Below are 16,047 nucleotides of genomic sequence, written 5' to 3'. Positions count from 1 at the left end.
AAGGCATGCTTGGCTCAAGGAGCAAAATCTGCCTGCTCATGTTAAAGCTAAATTGTTGGATGCTCCTTTACAGCAGGACAGAAGAGGTTTTAAAAAAGATGGAAGACAAAGCTAAATCTATGCAAACTGTAAAAGATTTCTTGCAAGTGCAGCCACCCAGGTTCAGTAGACACTGGCCTACTAAGAATTGGTCATTTCCAGTGTCCAACAGAGCCACTCAGGCCAAACCCAGATGCTCCAAAGGCTCCAGGTTTCAGTCACAAGGATCTTACAGGTCAAAACAATGGGGTTGCCTCCACCTCCAAATCAGGAGGTAGCAAAGCACCACCCTACAGTAAACAGTCTCAATGACTTTCCTCTGCCATCTCCAAGCACTTATCTTTTGGCAGCCCCTTTAGGGGGAAAATTAGCACTTCATGCTCAAAATTGGCATCTAATTACCCAGGACAAGTGGGTCTTAAATATAATATCCCAGGGGTACAGATTTCATTTCCACACATTGCCAATTCCAAACGGATGGCCAGATCTGCCACCAAATCAGTGGGCAGAGGCCCAGAAACAAGTCATGTCCCTCATGGATATGGGAGCTATTCAGCCAGTACCAGAAAAGGAAAAAGGACAAGGGTTTTAATCAAGACTTTTCCTGGTACCCAGAAAAGACAAATCATGTCATCCAATTCTGGACTTAGCCATTCTAAATACTTTCCTGGACATTCCAAAATTCAAAATGCTGACTTTACAACAGCTACTGCCTATGCTAGGCAAGAATGCCTGGTTGGTACTCTAGACTTAAGAGGCATACCTGCATATCCCAATCAGGGAATCTTGCAGAAGATACCTCCACTTCAAAGCAGGCTATTTACATTACCAGTTCTCTGCACTGCCCTTTGGCTTATTTACTGCGCCCAGGGTCTTCACAAAGTGCCTGGCACCAGTAATTGCATTTTGCAGACAAAGAAACATTCAGATTTATCCATATCTGGATGATTGTCTCATTCAGGCAGAGGACAAGGACACTCTTCTTCAGCATCTGATGTTTGTAAAAAGGCTTCTAGCATGCCTAGGGTACACCATAAACGAAAAGAAATCACAACTGGTACCCTCTCAAATAATTACATTCCTGGGTGCAAGCTTGAATACAACTGCCAAGATGGCTTACCTCATGCCAGACAAACAAATTCAATTGACAACATGCTTCAAACAAGTGGCAACAAAAACCCATCTATCTGCAAGACAAATTCTGCAGGCTTTGGGGTTCATGGCATCCAGCATTCTACTAATTCCATATGCAAGACTGCATATGAGGAAACTTCAGTGGTATCTAAAAAGCTTATGGCGTCAACATTGTCACAGCCTGGAAGCAATGATTCCTCTCATTCCCTGCCTGCAACAGGAGTTCCTTTGGTGGGCAGAGGCATGTCACCAAAACAAGGGACTGTCATTCATTCTACCCCCTGCCACCCAAACCCTGACTACAGACGCATCAGACTATGCTTGGGGGGGGCCTATCTGGCAGGGAGATGCATTCAGGGCAAATGGAGCCCAAATCAAATGCATCTACATATCAACCAGAAAGAAATGCTAGCTGTACAGAATGCTCTGACAGCCTTCAAGGACTTCCTTCATCCAGGATGACTACTGATAAAGACGGACAACACCACAGTTATGTGGTACATAAACAAGCAGGGGGGTACCCACTCCTACCCCCTTTGCAGACTAGCCATGGCCTTATGGAAGACATCCTTGACTTACCAAATACATCTTCAAGCTCAGTTCCTGCCAGGAAAGCAAAATACTCTGGCAGACGACCTAAGCAGATATCTTATGGACCCACACTAATGGAAACTGGATCCAGAAATCTTCAGCATGGTGACACTGAAGTGGGGGAGCCCAGACATAGATCTATTTGCCTCTCCCCAAAACTATCAGTTGGACAAATTCTGCACAAGAACTCATCACAAAAAAGCATGGAAAGTGGATGCTCTATCCTTCAGCTGGAAAAACCTATCAGTCTATGCCTTTCCACCCTGCCTCTACTCTCCAAAGTTTTACTAAAAGTCAGACAGGAAAAACCAAAAATGATTCTGATTGTTCCGGACTGGCCTCGCCAACACTGGTACCCGCTTCTAAGGAATATGTCACACCTTCCTCTGTGGTACTTCCTCAAACACCTCATCTATTGTCTCAGCAGAACTATCAAATTCTGCACACTTAGCTCCAAACTCTGAATCTTGCAGCATGGCTAATCAACTAATTTCACCAATCACATCTCTCAGTAAACCTGTGATGGATGTCATTTTGGAAGCCAGAAGGCCTAGTACTAGAAAATCTTATGCTGATAAATAGAAGATATTCTGTGCTTGGAACCAAGCAAAAGGAATAGACACAGCAAAGCCCGATATTCCTCAGATTTTGCAACACTTAACTGAGATGCTTCACAAGGGCCTATCTTTTTCTTCAATAAAAATCCATGCCTCTGCCATCTCTGCTCATTACAACACAGAGCCTCCTCTTTTTTTTAATCCCCTGCTAAAGCAGTACCTCAGAGGGGCCAAAAATTTAAGGCCTCCCAGGAGAGCACCGACTCCTGCATGGGACCTCAATTTTGTGCTGGAAAACTCACCCTACCTCCTTTTGAAACAGCTGCTACTGCGGATATAAAATTTCTTTCTTGGAAGACAGCCTTTCTTTTAGCAGTCACTTCAGATAGAAGGGTTTCAGAACTACAGGCTCTCATGGCAGTGGAGCCTTTCATTATCTTTTACCCGGACAGGGTGGCCCTCAGGACCAATCCTTCTTTTATGCCTAAGGTGGTATCCAGTGTGGCTCTTAGCCAGACCATTCACCTGCCAACTTTTTTCCCAAATCCGCAGAACAAGGGGGAGCGGATTCTGCATTTATTGGATGTACACAGACAACTAAGATTCTACTTAAACAGGACAAAATCTCTAAGAAAGTCTGAGCAACTACTGGTGGCATTTGCTGCAGGAACAGAGGGGAAGGCTATATCAAAGCAGACGTTTTCAAAATGGATAAGCCATTGTATTTGTTTCTGCTACTTGCACCATGGTAAACCTGTCCCCAAGGGGATCAGATCCCATTCCACCAGGGCTGCTTCTACTTCTGCAGCCTTTCTCAGAGGGGTTCCTACCAGAGACCTTCTAGAAGCTGCTACTTGGAGCTCAGTTCATACGTTCACAAAGCATTACCATTTACCTCTCTTTTTCTAAATCCAGAGCAGGCTTTGCCACTGCAGTCCTGCAGGGCCTTAATAGCTGCTCCTAATGCTGTTTAATTCCATCCTCCCATCCATAGCTTTGGGATTCTACCCAAATGTAATGACTGCAACAGTGAAACACGAAGAACATAGTACAGTTGTGTACACTTACTATAATTTATTTTATTTTATTTATTTTACATTTGTTAACCGGGCTAGTCTAACTGGATATATTTCCATTTTCAGTAGAGGCCCGGGGAGAAAAGCTCCACATGAAGAAAAAGCAATTACATAATACAAAACAAGTCATGAATAGAATAAGGTGCCTGGCTCAAAATAAAATTCTACATTGAAGTATTCTAAATTCATAACCTATAGAGAAACAAAGGTTAATTGAAACATTTAGAAGATGAAAGACGAAAGGAAAAGAGAAAGACATTCATAGTAAATGTAAAAGTAAGAGCAGCAAAAAAAAAGTCTTGATAATTTAATATGCATACAGCATTATTAATAAATTTAAGAGAGACTAATAGGGAAAAAAAAAAAAAGAGGAGTAGAAAGAAAACCTATTTAGGCATAGGTAGTGTCCCATTAAAATAGTAAGAAGGAAAATGAGGAGAGGAGAAGAGAGAGAGAGAAAAGAAGTTATGGTAACCATAGATGTCCTTCAAGGATGCATCTGCAGTCCTAACATATGGGTTGTCCTGCCTCAGGCAGCCCTTGGGTCGGCCGGATTCCAAAGCCTGGGTCTGGCCTCTGCTGATGTCACACTTCACCCGACGTCATAGCTGCTGTGTATTGGGTATAAAGGCATCAGCCGACGCCATTTCCCTCAATCTTTCTTGCCGCGTGGTGCCCGAAGCAGAAGCTGTTCGCAAGTGCCGGTCGGTCAGATCCAGAGATTTCTACTACCGAAGACTTCTAAAAAGCTAAGTACCCCGTTGGGGACTCTTTCTTGCCTCAGCCGATGTCAGACAAAGTAAATAATTGTTTAACTTGTGGGAAACAAATACCTCATAAGGATTTCCACTCTTACTGCCTTCCTTGTTTAGGCCCAGACCATGACGTATCAGCTTGTCTAGCCTGTGCTTCCTTCAACCGACGGACGCTTAGACGTCGGTCGGAGTTTGCTGAGGAGTTTTTTGGTCCCACTTTTGCATACAAAATGCCGTCGGAGACTCCGACTACACAATTAGCGAAAAAGCGTAAGGAAAAGGACCGACACTCGCGGTCCGCGGTTTCGGCTGAAACCACGGTTAGGCCAACCGCGAGTGTCTCGGTTTTGGCTGAAACCGAGTCCTCGGTTTCTCCTTCGGCCGAAAGCATACCTCCGATAGCCGAGGCCTCACAGAGCATGGCTGAATCTGCTACTGAAATTACCTCTGCTGAAGCAGGCAACCAGGATTTATCAGATACTATTCCTTTAGACATAACTACCCCTGCACGTGGAGCTGCTAGACCCCCTGCTTCTATGTCTATCAAGGCTTTTTCCAGGGCTAAAGCAGCTAAATCTTCTAAGGCCTTACCTGCTAAAACCCCCTCACACAGGCCTACCTCTAATTCCCAAATGCTCAGCCTGGCTGAGGATCTCATTTCTTTGATCAGGGGATCCCAACCTCACCCAGACAGGGCCTCTCAACCCCCTCCAGATAAGAGGCCTAGAACTGAACCCTCGGAACCTGTTTCTACAGACTACTCCTCGGATGACTCCGATATTTCAGACCATCAGGAAGGTCCATATTCTCCCTATGAGGATTCTGATGCAGAAGACTCCATTCCTTCTGCTTCTCCTCCTGAAGAATTTTCTTTTGGGGAAACCTTACATGCTATGAGGGAACATTTTCAATGGCAGGGCCAGGATTTTTCAGATTCAAGGAAAAGGCTAAGGACTTTTTTACATTTACCACAGCATAGGCCTTTAGCCATTCCTCCAGTACTAACAGTTGTTGATGATGCATATAATGATGCCTGTACTGCCCCTGATTCTCTCCCTCTGGCCCCTGCCAAGCCTGACAGATATTACAGGGTCCCGGACACACACTACCATTTGTATAAGGCTCCTGTTGCAGATCCTGAAACCATTTCACAGGGCCCCAAAGCTGTAGCAACTGCCTCTGCCAAAAACCCTCTCCCCTCTGAAAGGGAATCTAGAGCATTAGAGAGATGGGGTAAAAAGGTTTATACTTCTGCTACTCTTTCGGCCAGGGCCTTAAACTGTCAATTTCACATGATTCAGTACCAGGAATTTTTGTTAGTCCAGCTAAATAAAAAACTGTCCTCTCCTGAACCTATAGACCGTAAGTCCCTTCAGGATTTGGTACATAACTCTCAGCAGGTCAGTAACCATTTCTTAAAATGTGGCTATGATGCACTGGAGGTTTCCTTTAGATCAGCTATGACTGGAACAGTGATTAGAAGGCATGCCTGGTTAAAAGAACAATCCTTACCAGACCATGTTAAGTCAAAACTCCTAGATGCTCCTATGGAGAAACAAAGTTTGTTTGGCTCCCCTGCACAGCAGGTTCTAAAGAAGGTGGAAGAAAAAGCAAAATCTGTCCAAACAGTCAAGGATTTCTTACAGGTCCAACCTCCGAGGTTTAGCAGAAATTGGCCTTCGAAGAATTGGTCCTTTCCAGACACCTACAGAGCACGAATGGATGCTACATCCAGATATCTTCAAAATCATAACAAAGAAATGGGGACTACCAGAGATAGACCTGTTCGCCTCCCCACACAACCACCAATTGAAGAAATTCTGCACAAGAGCATACCACCCACTTGCTTGGAGGGTGGACTCCCTTTCCTTCAGCTGGAAAAACCTGATAGCATATGCATTCCCACCTCTTCCTTTAATGTACAAAGTCCTACTGAAGATCAAAGAGGATCAGCCAAGGATAATCCTGATAGCTCCAGACTGGCCGAGGCAACATTGGTACCCGCTACTGAGGAGCATGTCTCGGACACACGCATGGCCTCTACCTCTATGTCCTTTACTTCTAATACAGAACAACTACAAGATCCTACATCCAAACTTGAAAACACTACAGCTAGCTGCTTGGAATATTGCATAAAACAAAATAACCCAGATTTATCTCAGAGAGTTAAGGACATTATCCTGGAGGCTCGCAGACCCTCCACAAGGAGGACTTACTCAGCCAAATGGAAAAGATACCTCATTTGGAGTGCAGCAAAAGGGGAGAATGTATCATTGGCAAACATAGCAAACATCCTGGAATACTTAGCAGAACTGTTTCACAATGGCCTGTCCTACTCCTCCATTAAGATTCATGCATCAGCAATTTCAGTAGAATACAACATGGATCCTCCAGTCTTCTCTCATCCTCTACTTAGGCAGTTCCTGAGAGGAATCAAAAATGTAAAGCCTCCAAGGAAACCACCTTTGCCTACATGGGATCTCAACTTTGTGCTGGAAAAGTTAACACTTCCCCCTTTTGAACCAGCAGCAACAGCAGACTTACAGTTCTTATCTTGGAAAACTGCTTTCCTGCTTGCAATCACTTCAGCAAGAAGGGTATCTGAGTTACAGGCATTAATGGCAGTACAGCCCTTCCTTATCTTTCATCAGGATAGAGTGTCTCTGAGAACTAACCCTACTTTTATGCCAAAAGTGATCTCCAGAGTATCATTGAACCAAGCGATTCATTTACCTACATTCTTCCCCAACCCACAGAACGGGGGGAAAGACTACTACATACCTTGGATGTACACAGACAATTACGCTACTATCTGGACAGAACTAAGACCAACAGGAAAACTGACCAGCTTCTGGTAGCATATGCAACAGGAATGCAAGAAAAAGCAATTTCAAAACAGACAATCTCAAAATGGATAGGAAATTGCATTACATTTTGCTACTCTTTTCATGGAAAGACAACTCCAGAAAATATCAGGCCTCACTCCACAAGAGCTACAGCCACCACTACAGCTTTCCTACGAGGAGTGGCTACCAAAGACATTTTAGAAGCTGCTACTTGGAGCTCCGTGCATACATTTGCCAAGCATTATAATCTTCCCTTATACTCCAGATCCCGAGCAGGTTTTGCAACTGCTGTTTTGCAAGGGATCTTAACTACACCATCTTTAGCTTAGTACCTCCTCCCCCAGTTTGGCTATGGTATTCTACCCATATGTTAGGACTGCAGATGCATCCTTGAAGGACATAGTACAGTTTTGTACTTACCATAAATGTAGATGTCCGATAGGCATGCATCTGCAGTCAGGATTACCCACCCTCCTTCCCCTCTGTGGTATTCCTAGGGTATTTACCCCTCTTTTAGCTAGCTGGGGGAATCTATTATGGTGTATTTGTTTGTATATATGTATATATCTATATATATATATTCTCATATTGTTTGCTCTCTACTGTTTGGAATTATTTGCATTTATCCAAATTTAGCCTTCCTAGAGGGCACCTGGCATCTGGGGCAAGAAACACTGAGGGAAATGGCGTCGGCTGATGCCTTTATACCCAATACACAGCAGCTATGACGTCGGGTGAAGTGCGACATCAGCCGAGGCCAGACCCAGACTTTGGAATCCGGCCGACCGAAGGGCTGCCTGAGGCAGGACAACTCATATGTTAAGACTGCAGATGCATGCCTATCGGACATCTACATTTATGGTAGGTACAAAACTGTACTTTTTAATCTGGGTTAAAGCAAGAGCATAACCAGTGTTTTTTAAGGTGTGTTTTGAGTTTTTGTTTAAAGAGAACCGAGGATGGAATGGAAGTTAGTTCGGTAGGAAGATGATTCCAATACTTACCAATTGTATTCTAGAAAAGGGAGTCACCAGCAGAGTTATTAGTTTTAGTTAAGGTTACTAGAAGTTTGTTTGAGGAGCGAAGAGAAGTAAGGTTAGTGTAAGGAGTAAGCAGGTTAGAAAGTATAGGTGTTTTGTTAGGATAGTAGAAAATCCTATGTACAAAAGTAAGTTGAGAAAGAAACAACATATTTCTTAGTTCAAGCCAGTGAAGTTGCTGTAGGTTCAGGCAGTGATGAGTTCTATATAGATTTCCAGTAACAAATCTAGCTATACTATGATAAGTGTTAGCCAGCTTAGAGAGATTGTTTTTCTTTAGGTTAGTGTAGATAGGTGAAGCATAGAGAAGAGTGGAAATAAGATGAGAGTGGGCAAGTGAAGCTTTGGCCATAGGAGTTAAGAACATTTTGATTCTGTAGAAGGAGCCCAACTTTCTGTTTACTTTTTTAATAGTATTATTAATGTGACTATCAAAGGTAAGGCTGTTGTCGATTGTAACACCTAATAACTTGGTGGTAGAGTCAGGTGAAATAAGGGTGCCATCACTGGAAGCGATAGAAAATTCTAGTGGGAGGGACCTAGTAGTGGGCTTAAAGAGGAGGAGTTTGGTTTTTTTAGCATTCAAGAGTAGACAACGTTTTAAGAACCATGCCTCTACTGTGTGAAATACATTTTGTGTAATTGTTTGTAATTCAGAGATGGTTATAGCAGAGCAAATAAGTGTGGAATCGTCAGCATATTATATGCATGTGGACTGGGGTATAGCTACTTGTAGGTCATTTATGAATAAAGAGAATAGAAGTGGTCTGAGAATAGAGCCTTGGGGGACACCAAGAGAGATTGGCAGGAGAGAGGAGAGTTTGTTATCCCAGAGGACTGCCTGTCTCCTGTTATTGAGGTAGGAAGCAAACCAATGGATAGCCTTGGGTTCTAAGGAAATAGATTCCAGAATTTTTATGAGAAGGGGATGGTTAACCATATCAAAGGCTTTGGACAGGTCAATGAAGAGAGCTGATGATAGAATGTTGTTATTACGGTTTTTGTTGATGAAGTCAGTAAAGGATAGGAGTGCAGTGGTAGTACTATGAAACGGTCTAAAACCATGTTGGCAGTTAGTTAGAATGTTGTGTTTAGTTAAGTGATCCATTAATTGATAGTGAACACATTTTTCCATTATTTTTGCTAGTGGTGACAGGATTGCTATGGGCCTATAGTTAGAGTACTCATTTGAGTTTCCTCCTTTATGTAAGGGGATGATATAAGAAACTTTCCAAATAACAGGGATAGTTTCTTCATTAATAGTTCTGTTTATAAGAATGGATATAGGATAGGCTATTTCTTTCACTGCTTTTTGAAGGAATTCAGGTGGAAGCTGGTCAGCAGAGAGGGGTGCCAGGTTTAAGATTTTGGATACATTTTTGGATAAAGGTGGTAGAGATGGGTTGTAATAAGAAGGTTGGTAGGTTAGAAGATGAGAGATCAGGGATGCTAGAATTATCAAAGGAAAGGTGCGTGGCCAAAGAGTTAATAGTGTTAATAAAAAAGGAATTAAAGGTATTGGCAATTTCATTGGCTGAGATATTGTCCGAATTAGAGGGGGAGGGAGTTGTGGTTTGACCATGGCGGATAAGTCTATTTAAGTTTTTCCAGAATTTACAGGGGTTGTTATGATTTACTTGCTGAAGATTACTATAGTAGTTTTTTTTGTCAGAAAGTATGGCTTTTTTGGTACTATTTCTCAAGAATCTAAAGGTCTGTTGATCTGAGGGAGATTTACTAGTTCTCCATTTGCTCCAGGATTTGTTTCTAAGTAGCAGTTTTTGTCTTGTTTCCTTAGTAAGCCAGGGAGCTGGTTTAGATTTAACTCGGATGGTACGTTTTGGTGCATGATTATCAAGGATTGATAAGAATTTGTCATTAAAGTATTTAACAGCATCTTAAAATCATAAATGTAGATGTTCGAGTGTATTCACTGTTGCAGTCCATGTTACCCACCCACCAGCCCCCTTTATTCTCTATTGTTATACCTCTTCTTTTTTTCACTATGCTCAAAAGCCTTTGTGGTATATTTGCTTTTAGTTTAAGGTAAATTTTTTGTGTTCTAAAGTATATGATATATATATATATATATATATATATATATATATATATATATATATATATATTTGCTCCCCATTTGAGGGGCATCTGACATCTGGGGCAAGAAAAACTGATTAAAATGGCGTCGGCTGCATGTTTTATACCCCTGACATCATGGAAGAGGAGACCGCAACCAACGCAGGAACCAAGACTTTGTTATTCAGGTCGACTGAGGGCAACCTGCCAGCAGATTACCCAAATGTAATGACTGTGACAGTGAATACACTCAAACATCTACATTTATGGTAAGTGTACACAACTGTACTTTCTCTGCCTTAACCTTTGGACTAACCACTGCACCAAGAGTGTTCACAAAGTGTCTAGCTTGTTATAGCTCATTGTAGGCTACAGGGTATCCACAGTTTTCATATTAAGGCAATTTGCTTATCTTTGCAGAGTCTTTTTCAAAGTATTAGGAATCTCTCTCTCAGGTGAGAGATCTCTTACACAAGTTGGAATGCCAGAAAAATGTTCAAAAGCATTTATTGACCCCCTCACACTGATTTGTGTTTCTGGGGATATTAGATACTTCATTTCAAAGAACTTTTCTTCCACAGGGGAAAAAAAATCTTTATTTAGATCTGTTTCTAAGGTTTCCCACTCAGTCTTCAGTCAAAGCGAGGGAATTCCTAAGGTTTTTGGATTTTGATTCTCATGATACTCTTGGCAAGACACAACATGAGAAAGATACAGTAGTATCTGAAATCTCTTTGGTAACAGTATCAAAACCCTTTATCTTTTCAAATCCCAGTGCTATTGATTGTCGGAAGAGAAATTGTTTGGGGGAGACAGCAGATATCCTTAAATCCAGTCTCCTATTCTTCATCTCTGCTCCAAAGCAGTCAGTCATCACAAACACTTTAGACTTTGTTTGGGGAGCAGTTTCAGGAAGGATACAAGTGCAGAGGGTGTGGGACACCAAGGACAGATGCAAGCACATAAACATCAAAGAGATGCTTGCCTGAACAGAGCAATCAACTCCCTGAATCATTTTTGGTCCCCAGGACCTCTTCAAGTGGTTACAGACAATAGCACAGTAATGTGGTACATCAGTAAGCAAGGGGGAACCAAGTCGTACCTTCTTTGCAGACTAGCTATGTCAGCTTGGGATATAACTTCACAGCACAGTCTCACTGTGCAAGCATCCTACGTTCCATCACAGCAAAACTGTGTGGCAGAAAAGCTAATCAGGAGCAGGGCAGAACCTCTCGAACTAGATCAGGGGTCTTCCATGATTTGATCCATCTGTGGGGAGTTCCTCAAGTAGACCTCTTGGCCTCCTGTCTGAGCAATCAACTGGCAAAATTCTGTTGCAGGACTCCATGTAAGAAGGCTTGGAAGATGGATCTTTTTTCTTATCTTTGGACTGGAATGTTCTTGTATGCCTTTCCACTAATATCCAAGGTACTTCTGAAGATTCAGATAGAGTCTTTCAAGATCACTGAAGTGATTCCTTCTGGCCTAGGCAGCCATGTTACTTCCTTCATTCGGAAATGACTAGGGGCGATTACCACAAGCTTCTTCACAGTCTGGATCTATTCACACAAGAGCAGGGGTGTTTGGTACAACCCAACATTAACATCTTCAGTTGACTGCCTGGATGATAGGATTTGAATTCATTTTAGGCATCTGTTCACTGAGGACATGCAGCAGGTACTTATGGAGGTAAGAAAGCCTCATACATCATATATTAGCAAATGGAAAAGGTTTTCTGGTTGATGCCAGCAACATAACCAGCACCTAATCAGGGCTAGCTGATCTCTGTTTTTACAATATTTGTGTGAGCTACAATCCTGTGGCCTTTTTCACTTCTCTTTCAAGGTTCATTTATTGGCCATTTCAGCATGTCTGCCCATGGATCTTCTTCTTTTAATGCAGTCTCATATCAGAAATGTTTTGAAAGGGGTTTGCATAGGAGGCCTCCAAGAAAACTGGTGACCTCCTGCTTGTGGTCTTACTTTTGTGTTAGAGAAGCTAACATGTGGTCCATTTGAGCTATCTAATCAGTCTGAATTGAGATTCTTAAGCCTGGAAAACAGTTTTACTGATTGATGTGACCTCTGCAAGAGTGATACCAGAGTTGCAAGCTCTTTTGATGAGTCAACCATATCTCATTTTCCACAGGGACAAGGTTTCTTTGAGAGCTAATTGTCCTTTTATGCCTAAAGTGGTATCCAAGTTCACTTTAAGCCAAACTGTCCATTTCCCGGTTTTCTTTCCTGAACCTAAAAATGTGGGAGAAAGGATATTCCATACCTTGGAAGTCACAGACAACTCGGGTGTACTGTCTTTACAGAACTAAATCTTTCAGATTTTCAGCTCAATTGTTCATTTCTTGTGAATGTAAGAAGGAGGGACAACCTGTGTCAAAACAAACTATTGCTAAATGGTTGTGGACTATTACCTTAACAGATGTATTCCAGGCAGAGTCAAGGCCTACTCAACCAGAGCCTTGGCTTCATCTATGGCTTTTTGGAAAGGGTTGGATTCTAGAAGTATTCTAGATGCTACAGCTTGGTCCTCTGTACATAGTTTTACAAAGCACTAAAAGCTTGATTCCTTCTCTAGATTCAGATCAAGCATGCTAAGACCATTCTCTAGGGACTCCTGGACTCTTCTCCTTGCACCTCCCAAATGTAGTTAGCTGTGGTAATCTGTACAAATAGTGAATGCTACTGCAGCAGTGATCAATATGATGAACATAGTACAGTTGTGTAAGCTGAACTTACCATAAATGGAAATTTCAAATGATCACTGCTGCAGTAGCTGCTCTCATCATCCCCTTCCCTTTTTTTGGTATGTTTTTATGCCAGGATGTGGATATTTACTTTTTATTGTTCTTAGCATTATCCTTTTAGGGCTTAGCCTCCACTCTCTCTGTTGGCAAGAAAGCTCTGAAGAGCTTTGTGTCCAAATTTGTTTTTCAATCATCTCAGCTCAAGCGTGGAAGGTGCCTTGAAACTTTGAAAACTGGCTGGCCATTATTTCATTGGTAGGATATAACTCGTATAGCTAAGGCTATTTGCAATAGTGATCATTTGAATATCTACTGCTACGGTCACTTACCCAGATGTACTTACTCGATATATCAAACAGTGGACAACACTAGAGCAAAAGATCTCAGTTTAAATTTACATTAGGTAATAAAACTAAATAGAGAAGACAGGTTCATTACTCACCACTTCTCCTTGCTCTGGAATAAACTGTCATTACATCTTAAGCAGTGTGATTCCCTGTCTGCCTTCAAATATGTTGTAGACAAATGGATGGGTGCTGTAAAATACACACTGAGATTTACAGGCCTTACCCTCCTTGGAAAAGCCAATAGAGCCTGAGAATGGTTATTGGCAAGGCATGCATGGGCCGTTGGTCAAATATCCTTGTACCTCCTCTGATTTCTATTGTTTTGAGACCTCTGCTGCATGTTGCAGGCAATTAATCAGATGTAAAGATTGTCAGGAAAACTTCCACTAATATGATGTATCATCCATGTTATCCCATACAGTCTTTCATTTCCATTTGATTTATCTGAAGTATGTGTCAACTTATTGAGGCCAATGAAGTTTTTTTTTTTAAGTAATTAAAAAAAAGAAACAGTTGAGGGTCATTTGTATTAATCAAATTTGAATAGTAGTCCTGTAAGTTCAGGAGACAAAATTGTAACAGCAGGGAATGAACCACAGGGTTGGGTGCCATAGTACTGACAGTAAAATAAATAATTGCAGTATGTATTTTCATTCCCTTCTCTAGCAGTCCAGTGCTTGACTTGTCAGAATTGTCAAACAGCCATGTCTTGGACTCGTTTTAAAAAATAAAAAACAACAGTAGACACTTTGATTCATGATCTCCTCCACACACACATATATAATCACGCACAAGCGCTCTCTCTCACACACACACACACACACACACACACACACACACACACACACACACACACACACACACACACACACACACACACACAGTCATGTCTATGACTGAGCCAAAATATTTCTAGCGCTGATTTAAATTATTGGGGTCTCCAAAAACAAAAGAAACAGGATAACAGCTCAGATTTAGAAAAAATAATAAAAGTGTGAATGTGTTATTATAAGTTACATGAGTCTGCAGGAGAATTCAGATGTTTTCAGGTGACCAGTTGTGTTTGCACTTTTTTTGTGCCATAATTACTGATCTGATGTTGTTGATCTTCTTTCCATTCATCACTGATGAGTTCAGTTCCGAGCCCTCAGAACCAAGTTGGCCTTTTTACCATACTCGCGCCAGCCAAAAAGACTCTTGAGCTAAGTCTCTACCCAGAATGCCCTTCTCCCTGTTACCTCAGATCTCATTTGCTGCGTAGCCGTAAAGCCATGTTTCAGCCGAGCTCTCAGCTAAGTGGAACTTTATTTGATATTTGTGTGGAAAATTTTTGATATCTTAATATTTTATTGAGTGAATACTATTTCTAGTGTGTTTTCTTCTGTCTAACCTTGTTTTTTCCTCTCTACTCTACCCGTTGAAACCATTGGTAAACTTTCAGGTACCATTGTTGGTATGGATTTTCCTCCCTTACCCTTGTGGTATTCCTTCAGTACCATAGCTGGTATTATCTTTCCTGTTTAACCTATTAGCTTTGGTTTTTAGTAAGTGTTCTCTTTCTTCTCTATATCACTGTATTGCTATAATTCTGACTTCTTGAGTGGTGTTTGACTTTTTTCTAGTTGGATTATTTGGTTGTCCTGTAGTGTCTTTCTGTCAATGTTGGATAGGAAGGGTACTTCAGATTTTAAGCATTGTGCTTCAAGTAATGGCAAGTTACCTAAGTGATTCTAATGATGACTGTGTATATTATTTGAGAGTGCCCCACCTTTCAGTGCAGCCTCCGTGTGACATTTGTCAGAGTTTTAGGCAACGCACTCTTAATAAGCGCAAAAATAAACTGATTCTGAAAGGTTTACTCATGTCTCCCTTCTCAGAGGCCATTTCTGTGATGGAGGTCTCAACCCCTCCTACTAAAGACAAAAAGAGATCCCGCTCTGTTCCCTCCTCACCATCGGGTGATCAGGGCAAGCCTGGGAAATCAAAGGTCCCAACGTTGTCTTCTGAGCAAAAATCTACGGCTCCATCTTCCTTGGCTCCGAGCATCTCGAAACCTTCGATACCGGCACTGGTTTCAGTACTGGTCCTGCCTCCGGCACCAATTATAGACCTTACTACGCCTATTTCGACTTCAGCACCTGTGGCCACTTCGGCTCAGGGCACAACTTGAACTACTTCATTAGTTACCATTTTGGAACCGACCATTTTGGCTCCGAGTGCCACTTCGGCACCTAGTGTTGTACTGACTTCACTGGATTTGACCCCTTTACTTCAGTCTCGAAACTAGAGACTTTGGTGCTGGTGCCAGCAGACCTTGCACCACGAACCGGCTACACCCCTTCCGTTGATCCATTTCTTGGCCAAGCATATAGCCCCTTTATTGAATGTCCTGACTCCCCATCCAGAGTATCCACAAGATCCACCAGGAGCCTGTCGGAACACGACATGGTGTGTCTTGTGGACCAGCTGTTGTTAGCCAGTGGGATACCCACACTTTCTAAGACCCATCCACCTGCAGGACTTGGGTTGACTTATCCATGGACTTTATCTTACACTCTTCCTTTGACCATCTTGGTTCCAAAACCTTCTGCTCTGAGATCCTACTTGGAATCCATCACCTCGGCACCTACAGTGCATCTCACTCCAGCTCCGAGTTTGCCCCTTTGGTCTTCGGTTCCCGCTGAACTGGTCCTTTCTCAATCTGGGGATTGGGGGACGGGCGCTTTGGCCCAGGGCACGGAGCCGTCTTTTTCCTCGGTTCCATCCTCGGCTCCAGTGGCTGCGTCCACACCGATCCTGCTTGACGCTCCACCTGTAGGGCAGGT

At 42.3% G+C, this 16,047-nt stretch overlaps 1 protein-coding gene across 3 annotated transcripts in view; it reads left to right on the top strand.

The window, feature by feature from the left end:
• The window catches only part of TBCE (tubulin folding cofactor E), a 1,152,174-nt gene that overhangs the window by 669,941 nt on the left and 466,186 nt on the right, over positions 1-16,047 (top strand). The gene's annotated exons all lie outside the window — the stretch shown is intronic.

The sequence above is a fragment of the Protopterus annectens genome, chromosome 1.part1 (assembly GCF_019279795.1).
Source record: "Protopterus annectens isolate FY-2018-M chromosome 1.part1, PAN1.0, whole genome shotgun sequence".
NCBI lineage: Eukaryota > Metazoa > Chordata > Ceratodontiformes > Protopteridae > Protopterus > Protopterus annectens.
The sequence above is the reverse complement of the archived record's forward strand: the minus strand, read 5'-3'. Positions and strand labels throughout refer to the sequence as shown.